Source organism: Dendropsophus ebraccatus, chromosome 8 (genome assembly GCF_027789765.1).
Source record: "Dendropsophus ebraccatus isolate aDenEbr1 chromosome 8, aDenEbr1.pat, whole genome shotgun sequence".
NCBI classification, from domain to species: Eukaryota; Metazoa; Chordata; class Amphibia; order Anura; family Hylidae; genus Dendropsophus; species Dendropsophus ebraccatus.
This window is the reverse complement of record NC_091461.1, coordinates 75026674-75046488: the sequence shown is the minus strand read 5'-3', so window position 1 is coordinate 75046488 and position 19815 is coordinate 75026674.

Genomic DNA, 19815 nt, shown 5'->3' with positions numbered 1-19815 from the left:
TCTCCGAATAAGCTGCTTTTCAGATGTCCCAAATCGGAAAGGGGATTCATCAGAGAAAATGACTTTACCCCAGTCCTCAGCAGTCCACTCCCTGTACCTTTTGCAAATATCAGTCTGTCCCTAATGTTTTTTCTGGAGAGAAATGGCTTCTTTGCTTCCCTCCTTGAGACCAGGCCTTGCTCCAAGAGTCTCCGCCTCACAGTGCGTGCAGATGCACTGACACCTGCCTGCTGCCATTTCTGAGCAAGCTCTGCACTGCTGGTAGCCCGATCCTGCAGCTGAAACACTTTTAAGAGACGGTCCTGGTGCTTGCTGGTCTTTCTTGGGCGCCCTGGAGCCTTTTTGGCAACAATGGAACCTCTCTCCTTGAAGTTCTTGATGATGCGATAGATTGTTGACTGAGGTGCAATCTTTCTAGCTGCGATACTCTTCCCTGTTAGGCCATTTTTGTGCAGTGCAATGATGACTGCACGTGTTTCTTTGGAGATAACCATGAGTAACAGAAGAGAAACAATGATGCCAAGCACCAGCCTCCTGTCCTTTAAAGTGTCCAGTGGTGTCATTCTTACTTAATCATGACGGACTGATCTCCAGCCCTGTCCTCATCAACACCCACACCTGTGTTAATGGAGCAATCACTGAAACGATGTTAGCTGGTCCTTTTAAGGCAGGGCTGCAATGATGTTGAAATGTGTTTTGGGGGATAAAGTTCATTTTCTAGGCAAATATTCACTTTGCAAGTAATTGCTGTTAAGCTGATCATTTTTTATAACATTCTGGAATATATGCAAATTACCATTTTAAAAACTGAAGCAGTAGACTTTTCTAAAGACTAGCATCTTTAATTCTGACAATCCATGTTGCATAGTATGGCTTTACATTGATCACCCTCTAGAAATATAACAGCAGATATCTATATATTACCAACCCCCCAATAACAATGGCTTTAATATGCAATATATTCAACATAAGGAGACCTCTCATGTGCCATTGTAAATTAAATATATCAACTTCTGATGCCTCCAGAGAGCAGCAGGTGTCAGAAATGTTTTCAGGAGTTTCCAAACAATCAGCCAGTCTGTATTCACACCAGAGATGGAGGCCTGGAGCTTACTGAGGATGGAGGGAGGTGTTGGTTGTCATGCAGGGGTTTATTACCCTATTAGCTGCATAGTAGCTGAGATAAATTGGGACGCCTAACAGGTGGACATATTATACAAATCTCTGCAGCGGGTAATTATTTTAGATCAGGGGTGAGGATATGTTGCTAATTCCTGATGTAAAGCATTTACATGGACAACACTTGTCTAACTGCCGTAGAAGCCTCTAAACTAAAGAAAAAAATTGCATCGTAATCTAAGAATCTGTTACAGGGACTGCGCATGCTGTTAGCATTACTTTTCCACAGGAGTTGGCACTCAACTTTCTACAACACATGAATGTTATGTGACAGTCCATGCAAACATGCTTTATTTTACATTCCTTGTTGATTTAGATTTTGAAAGTTATAGCGACAGTGACACTTTAACTTTTTATGTTTAACTTTTATCATTCTTTGATAGAACTTGTGTGCTTGGGGTCGTTATCTTCCTGCATGACCCAGATTCTCTTGAGATTCAGCTCACAGACAATCAGGACTTTATTTTAGAATTTGCTGGTGAAATTCAAAATTCATTGTTCCATTCATGATAGTAGGCTTTGCTGTCTCTGTTTTTATGCTTGTGTGAAAACCAGATGTAGTTTTAGGTCAAATTTATGTAGGAATACAGAAAATTTATTTCAACATACTAGCTATGTTTATGAACCTTAAAGAGGATGTACATCCTCTTTAACCTAAACTCACTGGAACCGGCCGGTGCTCAAGCACTGGAGGCGGGCCGGGCCGCCCCCAGTGGGAGGGAATTCCCTCCCCTGTATGACGCGGCTCCCTTAGAATGAATAGAGCCGCGTCATACAGGGGAGGGAATTCCCTTCCACTGGGGGCGGCCCGGCCCGCCTCCAGTGCTTGAGCACCGGCCGGTTCCAGTGCATAGAACAACGCCATGCACGGGAACGGAGCCTCGTTCCGAAAAATGGACCGCGGCATCGGCTTTCCCGTCCCGGCGCCGTTCGATCAGTGGGTTTAGGTTAAAAAGGATGTACCAGGTGGTACATCCTCTTTAAGGTTCACATTCAGATGATGACAGGTAAAAAAATGAAAGGTGAAATCTGATTGATTGCTAGGGGCAAGTTTGATAAATCTCCCCCATGTGTCAGAGAGTTCCATAGTCTCAGTGATCTTACAGTAAAGCAGCTGATTACATTTTCTGATGAGTGTCTACAAAGGATATTACACACAATGATTATCTGCCTAACAGACTGATATCACCACATGTAATGATCAGCCAAAGCTCCCTTCTTTTCCTCAGATTAAAAAAACAAATTTTCCTCGGTCACACATCTACCAATGTAATAGGGGATGTGCACAGACATCAAATGATGGAATCAAAGGGCCATACAATTGTGCAGCCTGTCAACACAGTTTTTTATTTTTTTATTTACTGCTTTTCAACTTTAAAAGTGAATTCGGGGTGGGATCATTTCAGGCAGGGGGTGAGGGGGCACAATAAAGATCGTATATATTTACTTGACCTGTTGCTCTCACAGCACCGCTTCCCACGGGGCGGGACAACCCTGCAGTCACTGATTGACTAAGCAAGCTAAGTCCCGCCCTTTTGTGAAATTTCAGTCGAGTCGCGAAAAAAATTACACCTGACAGGGTACGGTAGCCCAGTAATGGGGCACCGGCACGAGGTCTGGAAAGTATATTTTCTTTATTATGTTCACCCCCACCCCCTGCCCAGCATGATTTCTCCTTTAACAATAAAATTCAAAAACTATAAGAAAACAAAGCGCTTGCATTTTTTTCCCCTACAGACCCATATGAGCCACTCATTTTTATGAAACCAATTGTACATTGCAATGACAGACTTAATTTTTGCATAAAATATGCTGCAAAACCAGAAAAAAATTATTTGCACTGTCAAATTGAAAAAATTTTTTATTTGATTTAATTTCAGGGAATATGTGTGTTCACTCTGTTCGTCCTAGTAAAACTGACTTTTTTAAGTTCCTCAGTACAATTACAACAATATACAACTTGTATAACTTTTATTTTATTTCATGGCTTTAAAAAAATTAAAGCCTTTTTAACCCCTTCAAGACAGAGCCCTTTGAGGCACAGATGTCCGGGTCAAATTAAAGCGACTGTCCTGGGGTCCGTTCAGCAGGTGATGCAGTTATTGTCCTAAAAAACTACTTTTAAACTTGCAGCCCTGTGCCCTAACTTTGCACCACCCCTCCGTCCCTCCTCCCCACCCTCTTCATCATTAGGAATGCCACTTGAACATTTTCTCCTGTCTGAACATTGCACAGGTGCCTTAACAATCCAGCCCATGTTCAGTATTCACACAGCTGAATACCTGGAGCATTCCTAATGATGACGAGGGCGGGGGGGAGGGACAGAGAGGTTGTGCCAGCCTAATGCAATCTAACCCCCGGCTGTTGGGCATGGGGCTGCCAGTTTAAAAGTTTTTTTTTAGGACAATAACTGCATCACCTGCTGAATGGACCCCAGGACAGATCTTGGATTAAAAGCAGCTATCCGAAGGTACAAGTGGTTTGGGGGGTCAGATTGTGGGTACAGAGTCGCTTGTTCAATGTTCCTCCTTGCCTTCTAAGAGCCATAGCGCTTTTATTTTTCCACCTACAGGGCTGGTTGGGGTGTCATTTTTTGCGTCATGATCTCTAGTTTTTACTAATATCATATTGGTGTAACAGAAAAATTTTGATCGCTTTAGAATTTTTTTTCTGATGTTTCATTTATTAAAATCAGCAATCCTGGTGTGTTTTTCTTTTTTTCGTTTACGGCGCTCACCATATGGGAACAATAATGTTATATTTTAATAGATTGGACAATTCCGCATGCTATGATATTTAATGTTTTATATATTTTTATTTTTATAATGGGCAAGGGGGCATTTTAAACTTTTATTGGGAGGGGGTTTTATAAGGGTTTTTTTTTTTTTTCCGCATAGCATAGATCAGTGTTATAGGCGATCTATGCATAGAACCTGCCTGAGAGCAGACTCTATACATAGATCGCCAATCCGACAGGACGGGGGTAAGTGACTTACCGCCGCCTGTCGGAAAAAGCGATCTGGACCTCCACAGCACTCGGTGACAGAAGCTTGTTCTGTTTAAGGGGTTAATGAGATGCAGCTGTGGGATCGCAGCTGCCTCTGATTACCTCTGGCCCCAGACACACTGATGTGTGCGGGACTGCTCTTACTACAGGGGTCCCGCACACATCAGTAAGCCCATCGGTCAGGAACGTATATATATATACTGTAGACATGTCACTGGAGAAGTATTCGAGGGGGTGTACATCTCACCTAGGTTGCTACACACGGTGAGATGGTAAGTCCAGGAGAGATCTGTTAATCAGCAGTGCTATGCTGCTGAGTTGTTATTTATTTTTACCGGGCCTGGATTTACATAGAATGGCAGGTAGGTTTTGGTAGTGGGACTTGCCATTCCCTCCCCCCGATCCAGTTTGGGTGTTGTGATCAGGTGTGCTCTGATGAGCCTGAAAAAGGTAAAAGCTCTGCAGAGCTGCAGGTGGTTGCTCTCAGCCAGGAGTGATCAGCCTGTGTGTTTGGTGGAAGCTGCGAATGCAGCCACGGCTGGAGCTAATATACACCCTGCGGTATCCAGGTGAAAGACGCTGTGTTATAGTGTCAGGTAGGTGAAGAAACCTGTTAGTAAGCGCCCAGACGGGCAAGACCTTTTTGTTTGTTTTGTTCTTAAAAGCACGGTGTTGCTGTATTTATGTTTGCTGGACTGTTTATGCTGCAAATAAACGCCAAGCTGATCTTTTATAAGTCCAAGTCTGATGTGAACTGTGTCCAAACACACCATCCCCCGGGAAGATCCCTACAATTGGTGCTGCGGAGCGGGCAAAACTGTTGCTAGGGGCAACGGTGTGCATCAACTTGGCTACAGCTGCTTATGTCCTGGGTGAAGGCTGCTGCTTCACTCCAAAAACAGACAAGCAACATGGAGGAAATATTGAAGCAGTTAATGTAAGTGAGTCTGCAACAGCAGCAGGCTAATATGCAGCAACAACAGGCTCTGACAGACGCTAACCTGCGCCATGAACAGGCGATAGCTCAACAACAGAAACTTATTGAGCACCTGATAGCAAAGCAAGAGGCGCCTGCAGGTGCTAATCCACAGCCAGTGGCCGTAGCTGCTCCAGAGACTTTGTCTGTGAGAAGAGCTGTGCAGCGTGCGCTGCAAAACATGACTGCTGATGACGACGTTGAGGCCTACTTAACTGTCTTTGAGCATGTGGCTGAGCAAGAGAAGTTACCATCCACTGAGTGGGCAGAGGTCATTGCTCCCTATTTAACAGGCGAACCTCAAAAGGCCTACTATGACCTCAGTGAGCAAGAGGTCAAGGACTATTCTCGGCTAAGAGCTGAGATACTTGCCCGACTAGGGATTACTGCTGCTGTCCGTGCCCAGAGGGTCCGCAACTGGAGCTACAGTCTGGACAAGTCAGCAAGGTCCCAGATGTATGACCTGATTCATCTGGCAAGAAAGTGGTTGGAGCCAGACACCTCTACTCCTGCACAGATCCTAGAGAGGGTCGTGATGGATCGCTACCTTCGAGCACTTCCTGCTGATCTGCAACGCTTGGTGGGACAAGGTGACCCTAAGAATGCCGACGAACTTGTCAACCTTGTGGAGAGGTTCCAGGCGACTGAGGACTACCTCTGTGATGTTTCTGCAGCACCTTCACCTCCCCGGAGTGCCAGATCTATGCCGTCAGCTGGTAAGAGACTTCCATCTATTGGGGGAGTGTGGAGGGGTGCTGATAGAGGGAAGAGCGCTCAGGGGCAAAAGACTGGTGATGGTCCTAGGTGGCCCTAAAAAGGACTCCCTGCCAAGGAGACCAGGCCCTATCCAGTGCTGGAGGTGCTATGAGACGGGACATATCTCTGCCCATTGCCCCCTTAGCAGTGAGCCCATAGAGTGTGACGCTAGCCGGCGTCAGTGGCTATTTGCGGAACAGTCTTGTGTTGCAGTCCCTGGACTAGAGACTGAACCGCAAGTCTGCAACATTACAGTCAATGACTTCCCTGTTAAGGCGTTTCTGGACTCAGGAAGCCTTGTCACCTTGGTGCATGCCAGCCTGGTGACTGGGGACTTTGTGTCAAACAAACATATGAGTGTGGTGTGCATACATGGCAGTAGTGGATTATAATAGGGGCGTTTCGGGCGGCAGCCCGGAGCCCTGAGCTTCTGGGGGGCCCATGACCACCCAAAAAGACTTATACTTTCAGAGGTGTATTGTCTCCTGGCTACACTTCTGCCATGATTTGCAAAAAATCACAGTTTTTTTTATGGCAATTTTGCACAAATCAGGACATCATGACATCATCTGTCCTGTACTATGAACGCCAGGCTAGTGCTGCCATAGTTACAGTGGGGTTGGGGGCCTAGGCTTGGTGAACAGCCCAGGGCCTATGATCAAGTTAATCCGCCCCTGATACATGGTGATACAAAAGTGTACCCTATTGTGCTGGCTAATGTCGGGACTGAACTAGGCGCTGTACAATATGAAGTGGGTGTGGTTAAAAACCTCATGCATAATGTAATATTGGGGTGGGATTTTCCACTGTTCCGGGGTCTATGGGAGAAAAGAAAATCCCCTGAAAGGAGTGATACCCCTAAATCTATTGCATTACCCACGGTAATGAAAATGAAAGGATGAAAATGATGCTTTTCCTTTGCAGGTCCTGGCTGGTGAGGAAGAGGCTCCTCCCCCTGACCAGAATGTTCCAGACTTAGAGGTGTCTAGGGATAATTTTAGTACTGCACAGGTGCAGGACCCCACTCTCAGAAATGCGAGAGAGCAGGTTGCCGTTATGAATGGGGTACCTCAGGAACCAGATGCTGAAAAAAGATTTCCACATTTTTCTGTGACTAACGATCTCTACTATAGAGTCACTAAGATTAATGACGAGGTTGTGGAACAGCTTCTGGTTCCTAAGCCGTACCGGCGTCGGGTATTGGACATGGGCCATAATCATGTTCTTGGGGGACACTTGGGGACTGACAAAACGCAGGAGAGAGTCCCCCAGAGGTTTTATTGGCCTGCGATTTATGATGACATTAAAAAGTACTGTGAGTCCTGCCCCACATGTCAGCTTAGCGCCCCAGTGTCACATTTCCGCAGTCCTTTGGTTTCGCTCCCCATAATAGAGGTACCTTTTGACCGCATTGCAATGGGCTTAGTGGGTCCCATTGTAAAGTCGGCTAGGGGACACCAGTACATCTTAGTTGTCTTAGACTATGCGACCCGCTATCCTGAGGCTGTGCCCCTAAGAAACACTGCATCTAAAACAATTGCACATGAATTGTTTTATATGTTTTCCAGGGTGGGGATCCCCAAAGAAATCTTGACTGACCAAGGTACCCCATTTATGTCAAAGGTGATGAAAGAGCTATGCAAACTGTTTAAAATCTCACACCTTCGTACCTCTGTATATCATCCCCAGACAGATGGGTTAGTGGAGAGGTTTAATAAAACCATAAAACATATGTTAAAGAAAGTAGTGGAAAAAGTTGGTCGTGATTGGGATCACTTACTACCTTACCTGATGTTTGCTATTAGGGAAGTGCCCCAAGCCTCCACAGGGTTCTCTCCCTTCGAGTTGGTCTATGGTCGTCATCCTAGGGGTTTGTTAGACATTGGAAAAGAGACATAGGAGAGCTGGTCCACCCCATACAAGAGTGTTATTGAGAATGTAGCACAAATGCAGGACCGTATAGCCACTGTAATGCCCCTAGTAAAGGAACACCTCCAGAGGGCGCAAGAGGGCCAAAGTAGAATTTACAATCGCTCTGCAAGAATCAGGACATTCAGCCCAGGTGACCGGGTCCTCATACTTGTTCCCACTGTAGAAAGTAAATTCTTAGCGAAGTGGCAAGGTCCCTATGAAATTGTAGAAAAGATCAGTGAGGTAAACTGCAAGGTACACCAACCCGGTAGAAGGAAGTCTTTCCAAGTTTATCACATAAACTTGATCAAACCCTGGAAAGACAGGGAATCGGTGGTGACAAACACTGTTAATAATTTGTCACCACCAACCCCTCCGGTCAAGATCGGTGATACGCTATCAGTGTCACAGAAGCAGGAGACTAAGGAGTTTTTGCAGAAAAATAAAGACAAGTTTTCTGACCTTCCAGGGCATACCCATCTTATTCATCATCACATTGAAACTGAGCCTAGAAGCAGAGTAAACCTTAAACCCTATAGGATACCAGAAGCACGTAGGGAGCCGGTATCAGAGGTAAAACGTATGCTTGACCTAGGAGTCATTGAGGTGTCACAGAGCGAGTGGTCCAGCCCGATTGTGTTAATCCCAAAGCCCAATGGAACTTAGAGGTTCTGTAATGATTTGATGTAATGAGATCTCCAAGTTCGATGCCTACCCCATGACCAGGGTAGATGAGTTGATTGAAAGGATGGGTAATGCCAGGTACATAACCACCCTCGATCTCACAAAGGGCTACTGGCATATCCCACTTACTTATGAGGCTAAAGAGAAGACTGCATTTTCCACCCCTGATGGTCTCTTTCAATATGTAGTGATGCCATTCGGGTAACATGCAGCCCCTGACACTTTTCAGAGGTTGATGGACTTGATTCTGCGACCACATCGTCATTACTCCGCTGCCTACCTCGATGATGTGGTCATTTTTAGCCCTGATTGGGAAAGTCACCTCTGTAAGGTCCAGGCGGTGTTAGATGCCATAAGTGATGAGGGGTAAACCATAAATGCGGAGAAGTGTGCATTAGCCTTAGAAGAAGCCAAATACCTGGGCTACATTATTGGGAGAGGATTAATTAAACCACAGCTAAATAAAATTGAGGCAATACAGAATTGGCCTAAACCCCTCACAAAGAAACAGGTCAGAGCTTTCCTGGGTATTACGGGCTATTACCGAAGGTTTGTCCCAAACTTTGCCTCAGTTGCAGCCCCGCTAACTGACCTGACAAAGGTTGGAAAGTCAGCAATGGTGACATGGACTCCAGAGGCCGAGAAGGCTTTTCAAAGCCTTAAGTCTGCCTTGTGCCAACAGCCTGTGCTAGTTACCCCTGACTATAAGGCAAGAATTTCTGGTCCAGACAGATGCCTCTAACACAGGGTTAGGTGCCGTTTTCTCACAGGTCATGAATGGCGAGGAGCACCCGGTGATGTACTTGAGTAGGAAGCTATCCCCGGCCGAGAAAAACTACGCCATTGTGGAGCGAGAATGTCTGGCAGTGAAGTGGGCCCTAGAGTCCCTGAGGTATTACTTGCTAGGCAGGAAGTTCAAGTTAGTGACAGACCATGCCCCCTTAGGCTAGGTTCACACTATGTAACTGTGCGGCTGTATTTTTTATGCGGCTGTAAATGTGCGGATGAAACTCCGGCCGTGGGAAAAAATAGACATGCGGCTCAAAACATACGGTCATTTACTTGGAAATCTGGTTCAACTAAAAATAACAAATAAAATCTTAAGAAAGTGATGGAAACACCTCTGGATGCATCTGGGAAAGCAGGGAACACAGTTTACATGAATTGCTATTACCGGGGTTTGCGATCCTCTGCAGTATGCCGATGTCTCTCATGGTTAATCTATTAAAATAATAAAACACATTTTCGTTGTAATAAAGTGCCTTTCGTTGTTCAATAATTAAATTTAAACTAATCCATCATTTTGCAATTAAATATACTGTTAAAATAAATAGATATATAAATAAATGTATATTTATATATATATTTATTTTTTGACAGTATATTTAATTGCACAATGATAAATTCGTTAGAATTAAATTATTGACCAACGAAACTGAATTTATTTCAACGAAATTGTGTTTTATTAATTAAATATTAATTAGTACAGGAAGCTCCATAAGCCGTTAATTCATATGCCGGCAATAGAGCTTTCTGTACTAATCATCACTTTACTTTAATGAAAACATCAAATGTTTCTTCTAATTATGTTATCACAATAGCATTATTAGAAGAAACATTTAGAATTATATGTGCGCTCAGCTGATTGGCTGATCGGCTCAGCGCACATATAATGAGCCGGTCCGCATCACAGTGACTTCATTGTGCTGCGGACCAGCGAAGAGGACACATCGGGGTGAGTATACAGCTCTCCCCACCCCCTCCCCAGCACTGCACCCCTCCCAGCAAGGAAGGGGGGGTCAGTTAACCCCTTTCTTGCTGGGATGGGTGCAGTCTGACATCAGTCTGGCCCCCAAGGGGTTAAGGGGGATGCAATACATCCTCCCTTAACCCCTTGGGGGCCAGACTGTAAGCAGCGATTTGTAAAGATGCTGCATACTGTAAAGAGCACAACACCGCTCACAATGATGGGTGTTGTGCTCCTGTTTGTGTGTTTTTTGTGTTTCTCCCTTTTTGTTTTTCAGATATCGGTATCCTGTGGATTACGTCGGATTCTGTGGACTACGTCGATGACCAGCGTTTTTTTTATGTTTTTTTTTTAATAAAATGGTCAATGAGGGGTGTGGCGGTGTTTTTATTTGAATAAAAAAAAATTTTAACTTGTGTCTTGTCTTTATTTCTTTACTTTATAGACTTAGTAGTGGAAGCCGTCTAATAGACGGAATCCATTACTAAGTTGGGGCCTAGTGTTAGCCGGTATAAAATGGCTAACACTAACCCCCTATTATTACCCCAGTACCCAATGCCACCAGGGGTACTGGGAAGAGCCGGGTGCCAGTGGTCCCGGAGCGTCAAAATAGGCGCCCCTGGACCGGGCGGCAGCAGGCTGGTAAGATTTAGGCTGGGGAGGGCCTAAACCAATGGCTCTTCCCACCCTGGTGTTACCAGGCTGCTGTCGTTTGGTTTTTAACCCGGCTGGTTATAAAAATAGGGGGGACCCTATGCGTTTTTTTTTAATTATTTATTTAAAAAAAAAACGCATAGGGGGGACCTTTTTGTTTTGTTCTTAAAAGCACGGTGCTGCAAATAAACGCCAAGCTGATCTTTTATAAGTCCAAGTCTGATGTGAACTGTGTCCAAACACACCATCCCCCGGGAAGATCCCTACAATATATACATTCCTACTGCACGGGGTATGTGCAGTAGGAACATATATATATATATATATATATATATATATATATATATTACTGACAGAAAGGGGTTAAATAACTAAATGTGTTTAACCCTTAGAGGACCGGGCCAATTTCAATTTTTGCATTTTCGTTTTTCCCTCCTTGTGCTTAAAAGGCCATAGCACTTGCATATTTTCACCCTTATTTTTTCCGCCACTAATTGTACTTTGCAATGACAGGCTGAATTTTTTCATAAAGTGTGGTGAAATTGAAAAAAAAAAACGCATTTCTTTTATTTGGGGGTTTTCGTTTTATTGCCATTTGCCCTAGGGTAATACTGACTTCTTATATATGTTCCTCAAGTCGTTACGATTACAACAATATGTAACATGTATAACTTTCATTGCATCTGATGGCCTGTAAAAAATTCAAATCATTGTTAACAAAGATGTTCCTTAAAATTGCTCTATTCCCAGGCTTGTAGCGCTTTTATCCTTTGGTCTCTGTGTGAGGTGTCATTTTTTGCGCCATGATGTGTTCTTTCTATCAGTACCTTGATTGCGCATATGCGACTTTTTGATCGCTTTTTATTACAATTTTTCTGGATTTGATGCGACCAAAAATGGGATTTTGGGATTTTTTTGCGCTTACGTCATTTACCGTGCGAGATCAAGAATGTGATTAATAGTTTGGGCGAATACGCACGCGGCGATAGCAAACATGTTTATTTATTTATTTATTTTTATTTATAACATGGGAAAAGGGGGGTGATTCACACTTTTTTATTAGGGGAGGGGGCTTTTTATTAAAAACAACACTTTTATTTTTACTTTTATACTTATACTAGAACCCCCCCTGATATGCAGCATAGATCGATGAGATAGGCACATCGATTGCTTCCGGCTGCTGCAGGACGGGGTAAGATGTGTGGATCGCTCCTCCGGGACAACGAGCGATCCTCCCCACTAGACACCATGGAACGGCTGCATTAAGTAATCGGATGCAGCTGTCAACTTTAACAGCTGCATCCGATTGCTGTATTAGTGGGCATAGCGATCGGCCGTGCCCGCTAATAGCCGCGGTCCCGGGCTATGAGCGGCACCTGGGACTGCGGCAGTTCAGAGTGCGGCCGCGCTCTGAACACATGAAAGGGTTTAACGTAGGGTTAAAACTGCTCTATTACCATCCTTATAACCTTTTTATTTTTTGGTCTAAGGGCTGTGTGAGGTGTTATTTTCTGTGCCATAATCTTTAATTTCTTTCGGTACCAAGTTTGTGTATGTGCGACTTTTTGATGACCTTTTATTACAATTTTTCTGGATTTGATGTGACCAAAAATGCGCAATGTTTGGGCGCTTACGCCGTTTACCATGCGAGTTTAGGAATGTGATAATTTATTACAAGGTATGTCATGGGACGCGAAGGGGTTAAATAACTTTTCTCACTCCATTCACACATTTCTCGGTTGCTGTTGGTTTATGGCCATCACGCTTGAGGTTTACTGTGGGAGACAGTCTACCCCAAATAAGGCTGGGTTCACACTACGTATATTTGAGGCTGTATGTTTGAGGCTGTATAGCAACCAAAACAAGTAGTGGATTGAAAACACAGAAAGGCTCTGTTCACATAATGTTGTAATTGAGTGGATGGCTGTCATTTAATGGCAAATATGTGCTGTTATTTTAAAACAACGGCTGTTGTATTGAAATAATGGAAGTTATTTACCGTCATATGGCAGCCATCCACTCAATTTCAACATTGTGTGGACAGAGCCTTTCTGTGTTTTCAATCCACTCCTGGTTTTGGTTGCTATGAGGACCAAATACAGCCTCAAATATACATAGTGTGAACCCAGCCTAAAAGTGTTATTGAGCACAAGGAAGAAATGCAGGACCATATTGCCACAGTAATGCTCATGGTAAAAGAACAGTTCTAGAGGACACAAGAGGACCAGGGTAGAGTTTAAAACAGTTCTGTAAATAGTAGAAAATGTCAGTAATGCACTAAGCAGGCACAAGGAAACCAAGTATATTAACGTGATTAAGTTCTGGAACGACAGAGGATTCTTACTGGCTTCAAATACAGTGAATAATAATAATAATAATAATAATAATAATAATAATAATCAGTAGCAGATTATAATAGGTCTGTTTCAGGTAGTAGTCCAGGGCCCTGAGATCCTGGGGGGCCATGGCCACCCAAAAAGACTGATACTTTTAGTGGTCAAATGTCTCCTGGCTACAGTTCTGCCATAATTTGCAAAAAATCGCTGCTTTTCTACAGCACTTTTTCACAATTCAGGGCATCATGACATTATCTATCCTGTACTATGAACACCACTCTAGTGCTGCCATTGTTACAGTGGGGTGGGGGGACAGGCTTGGTGAACAGCCCGGAGCCTATGGTAAAGTTATTCCGCCCCTGATAATAATAATTTGTAACAAGCAATCCCTGTGGTTATAATAGGAGACCTTGTCAGTGTCACATAAAAAGGAAGCTAAACTTGCAGAATGAAGGACAGGTTGTCTTCCCTATCAGGACCCACAAATCTAATTACACATCACACAGAGAAGAAAAGCAAATCTCTAGCCATACAGGATTATAGAAGCCAAGAATAGAAGGTGGTGGTATCTGAGGGAAAACATACGTGTAAGCTTGACTTGAATATAATTGAGTGATCCAGCCCAATTGTCTTAATCCCAAAGACCAATGAAACATTGAGATTCTGTAATGACATTTTGAAACTAAATGGGATTTCTCACTGCTTTATTTAAAAAACAACAATCAATAAATATTTTATTAAGATAAAGCAAGTACTGACACATCATCCTAGTAGGAGGGTGTACAAGATGTTTCAACATGTCATACTGCAAAAAAAGTACAGTTCTATTCAAGAAAATAATAAGGTGACATTAAACTAGAAAAAAAAAGTCAGAGAAAGTCTACACATTTCTTTTATAATGAGAGTTTGAAGCCTACCCCATAGCCAAGGTAGACAAACTTATTGAACGGCTGGGTAATGCCAACTGCACTTTATCTCACAAAGGATGACCAGCAGATGCCACAAACTGATGAGGCCAAAGAATGTGTTGGAGGGTTGGAGGACTAGGGACATTCTGTGAGTACTTTGGGTGTGGGTGGGGGCTGTCCTGGGGACCTGCTGTGATTGATGTGTGTGGTGGGGGTGGGTTGAGGAGCTGCAATGACTAGTGTGTGTGGTGGGGGATGCTGGGGAACTAGTGTGAGTATTGTACATAAATTGATCTCTTTGAGCAATGTAGTTATTGCTCATAGAAGTCCCCTAGGGGATCACACAAGTGTTTAAAAAATGTTTGTTTTTAATATAAACAATTTAATGCCATTACAAAAGTATAAATCACCCTCTTTTTATGTTTGGTATCGCTCCACTCTGAAATGTCCAAACTACTAAAATATAATGTTATTAAAAGTACACAGTAAATGGCATAAACGTAAAAAATATGGCAAATACCTTAAATTTCCTGACCGGATTTTAAAAATCACAGATTGTGGAACAAAAAATTAACCCTTGGACAGTTTTTTTGTTTTTTTTAAGTTCTAAAATTTTTAAAAGAAGTAAAAGAAAACTTTTCCCATTCAAGACAGCAGAATAATATAACATATTACAAAAATCTAACAGTCACGGTCCCTGACTGCCAAGTCGGTCGAACCTTGTGGGGCCAGTGGTGAAGTCAAAGGGGTAGCCTGTTGGCTGCTGTTTTTGGTCAGTTTGCTCTCATACCAGATTAGATCCTTTACCTGTCAGTATAGGTAACAGCTGACCAAGCACAAAGGCAGAAAGTAGGCTGGTGCAAGAGGTCAGCAGCTTGATAGTAATAGCAGTGGGCACAGCACATTCCGATATGGGTTAAAGATTTAGTAGCTTCAGAAGGAAAAACTAGTAGGTGCGGCAGGTCTGCAGCAGAAAATTCAGCCCCATGTTTGGCAGCCACAGGGTATAGATGAAGTAGAGGTGAAGATGTTCTGGCAGCAGGATTTGTAGTCGGCTACGTACAGGCACAGGTTCAGTGTTGACAGTTTGGGTCATGAACAGAAGGATCAACATAGAAAACAAGGGTCAGACAGAGGCAATGTCAGGCACACAGGTACAGGTCAGATATAGGCAGAACAGGCGAGCAGGTACAGGAGCCTTATTAGGTAATGTCAGGTAAGGATAGGTGGAAAACACAGGAAAAGTGGAAAACACACTGGCCCTTCATGGTGTAGCTAGCACATGGACATGGTCCTTTTGGGACAGATCAGGAACTTCAGAAATGAAGGAGGAAGCTGGAGAGGGCAGAGATGGAAGCCCAGATGATCCAGCATGGAGCCAGGGCAGTAATCACAGACTGATGACAGTGGGTGCCAGGAAAAGCCATACATTGGTGGCTGCCAACTGCCAGGGTTACACAGATTCAATTAAATAAATTCTCCCTTTTTCTTTTCAAAACTGAACATGAAGGAAACTAAATCAATCATCCATAGTTGCCAACATTTGAAAATTTTTTCCAGGGACACTTTAGCATTAAAAAGGAGTGTGGCTTATTGTGTGTGTGGTCTCGGTGGGGTTTGGCCTATCATGGGTGTGGGTTCAAAATTTTCCAGTTAGAATTTACAGTCAGAACAACACAAAAGGCGCATTACACACCCCAGTATTAGGTCCACAGTATATTACACACCCCAGTATTAGGTCCCCAGTATATTACCCACCTCGGTATTAGGTCCCCAGTATATTACACACCCCAGTATCAGGTTCCCAGTATATTACACACCCCAGTATCAGGTTCCCAGTATATTACACACCCCAGTATCAGGTTCCCAGTATATTACACCCCCAGTATAAGGTTCCCAGTATATTACACACCCCACTCAGAGCAGCCTGAGACTCAGAGATAGCACTCTACTGACTGACTTTACACACTGGTAGTTTGTGCCCATATGATGCAGCTGCACCCCATATCATCATACTACCCCCTTCATCCTACTTCTCCTCCATCATCATCCTACTACCCCCTTCATCCTCCTGCCCCTCCATCATCATATTACTACCCCTTCATCCTTCTGCCCCTCCATCATCATACTACCACCCCCTTCTTCCTCCTGCCCTTCCATCATCATAGTACTACTCCGCTAATCCCCCTTTCTTTCCCCTCCATCATCATACTACTACCTTCTTCATCCTCCTGCCCTTCCATCATCTTAGTACTTTCCCCTTCATCCTCCTGCCCCTCCATCATCATACTACTACCTCATTCATCCTCCTGCCCTTTCATCATCCTAGTACTACCCCTCTAATCCTCCTTCCCCCTCAATCATCATACTACTACCCCCTTCATCCTCCTGCCCTTCCATCATCATAGTACTACCCCTCTCATCCTCCTGCGCCTCCATCATCATACTACTTCCCCCTTCATCCTCCTGCCCCTCCATCATCATACTACTTCTGTCTCTGCATAATCTTTGACTCTGCTTTATATTTTAAACTAAATGTTTAAACCTTAAACCACCTCAAAAACACTTATTCCATCCACTAATTCTTTACTCAGCTTTGCTTCAACAAAAATACTGTTGTATGCCCTCATCATCTCCAGCCTGCACTACTGCAACATCCTTCCCTGTGGCCTCTGATCTTAAAGTGTCCCTGTCATTATAACTTTCAAAATCTAAATCAACAGTTGATGTGATATAAGGCTGCCTTCACACTGCCTCTTTTTCAGTGAAAAACGCCAATAAAAATGCCATGGCTTTTTTTTTTCTTTCAAAAACGCATGGGGAAGTTTATGATTTTCCTTGCACACATGGGGGAAAATTTATCAAACATGGTGTACAGTGAAACGGGCTCAGTTGCCTCTAGCAACCAATCAGATTCCTCCTTTCATTTCACACAGACTCTTTGATAAATGAAATGTGGAATCTGATTGGTTGCTAGGGGAAACTAATACAATTCTACTTTACACCAGTTTAATAAATCTCCATGGTGTTTTTATTTTGTTTTATTTTTACAAAAATGCAGCAGGCTGAGGGTTTGGCATTTTTTCTGCAACCTGCTTTTTTCTCCCATAGACTTGGAATGGAAGTCTTTAGCTCCACTAAAAGACACCACAGCTTATGCATATGGCGTTTTTAGTGGCTCTTTTTAGGGAGAAAAGCGCCACTGTCTCATCCCCAGGAAGTTAAATGATCCCCCTTGTGGACAAGACTGTGCTCTGTTCCAGGGGGGATGGGGTGGGCGGTTTAGGGGGGGGGGGGGAGGCGATTGTTAACTTACCCTCTGGTCTTCTTCTGAACAGCGGCTGTGGCAGAAACACTGCATCAGCTGCTGATTGGCTGAGCATTGTCTGCTCAGCCAATCAGTGGCTGCAGCAGCGTCCCAGCTGCAGCCGCTAATGCTGGGGCGCCATTTATGAAGCAGAGCCTGCACACTTGTATCTCAGTTTGCCAGGCTCTGTTAAAGATCAAAGACGTTGGGGTAATTATCAATAGGGCCTGCTTTCCCCCCTCAGCACTGCACCCATCCTAGCATGGAAGGGGGGCAATTAACCAATTCCTTGTTGGCTTGGGTACATTGCGACATCAATGTTGACCCTATGGGATTAATTGAGGATGCCATGCATCCTCATTTAACCCCCTTGGGGACACATTGTTTAGTCTGGCACAAGGGATTAAGTATGGATGTCATGCATCCATACTTAAACGGGAACTCCAGGTAGAGGGGGGGGGGGGAGGAATTAAACTTCTGCAGAAGCAAATAGCATTACTTACCTATCTATCCCAGTTTTGAAACTACCAAAAATCCATTTGCTTTGGTGGTTTTTGTTCTGTATTGTGTTTCTGTACTTCCTGGTTGAGCCGTTGTACACAGTACTACAGGTTCCAGAATGCAATGCTTTCCCTCAGCTGTTCATCACAGTCTTCCACCCTGCCCATTCCCATTCTACCTGTAATGCCAATATTGGAATAAAGTAAAGAATTTTTAAAATGTCATTTTAAACTTTTTTTTCTTTTTATCTCCACATACATATTATGATCAAGCATCTTTTATCTTTGAGGTTGAGCCCCACAATAAGGACTTTATCTGATATTATCTTACATGGGATATACTGTTTATGCCTTTTTTTTTTTTTTGTCCAGGTGGGATTGGCTGTGCTGGCTCTTATCCTGTGTGCCGTTTAGCATCATTTAATTGTGTTACTGCATCATGTGTAACCAACGCCCTAATTTCACTGCAGAGTTTTCCACAATCAGTAAAGTTACAGCAGCTGTTTCGGTCTCTCCTTGCCTGCTCAGGTGTAGTAAGGGGCCAGTCAGAGATAGTGAATCAGTCAGGTGATTGGGGGATCCAGCCAAGCCTCCTGTGACATCACACCCTGCCCCCTGTCTGCATCATCAGCCTGATCTCAGAAAACACACACAATGTGAGACAGAGGCATGGAATATTTGTCTCCTAAGGGGGGAGAGCAGAGGGAGCAGGAGACAATGTGGATTGGCACAGAGGCCATTTTTTTTCACTTCCTGGATTTCAATCAGCTACCAGTGTGGCAGAACCGCACAGATATGGTAATACATTTGTATAGACACATCTATATAACTTTTAATGTACTTTTAATAGAAAACAAGTTTTCCTTATGTGGAGTTCCCCTTTAACCCCTTGTGTGCCATACTGTAAAACTGTGCAGAATACCTGTTACAATGATGGGTGTTTTTTCTTTTTTGTGAGATTTTCCCCTTTGTTTTTCAGATATCGGTATCTTGTGGATTATGTCGGATTCGTTGGACTGCGTTTTTCTGCCCCCTGTGGATCAGACTATGCTGTTCTGCACATATGCCTCTCTCCAATCCACCCTTGTTTGTGGGGACCAGGGAGAACCAGCTGCATCCCATCTCTAACTGCTTATTCACCTGCTGTCTCCCTGTCCTCAACTTGTGTATTATAAGACCCCATGGGCAAAATCTCTTCTACTTATGTTCTTATGTACCAATCAATCATTTATTTATTTAGATTATCAAGATTATTGGACTTGTCCCTGTCATAAATTATATACTGTATTTAATCTTGACCTGAATTTAATTGTTCTCTAAAATTAGTAATAATAGTAATCTCAGCTGCTGCTGAACCTCATAAAATGCAGCTGCTGCTGAACAACACAGTATAAACCGTATCTACTGCTGAACATAATATACAGTATCCACGCCTTTGCTGTCACTGAAACTTAATATACATAGCTCTGCAACGCCTAGAAAAATGAAAACATACAGCAACGGATGAGGAACCCCATAGGACACACTTCAGCTCCTGCAGAACCTCATAATCCACAACTCAACTGCTGCAGAACCACTTTAAACATAACTCTGAATCTAATCAACAACAGAAACACCATAGATACATAAGAAACCAATAATGGAACACAGCTGCTGCAGAACCGCATAATACACACATTATGCAGGGATGTGATTTCAGATGGTGGGCAGTAGCTTCTTGGGGGAGAAGGGAGGGTGAGGATGAGATACACATCTACAGCTGTGTAACTGTGTGAGGGTGTGGTTATAACAAAACAGCCACTGGAAGAGGAGCAAGGAGGGGGGGAGAAGGGAGCTGAAGCCGTGCAGCT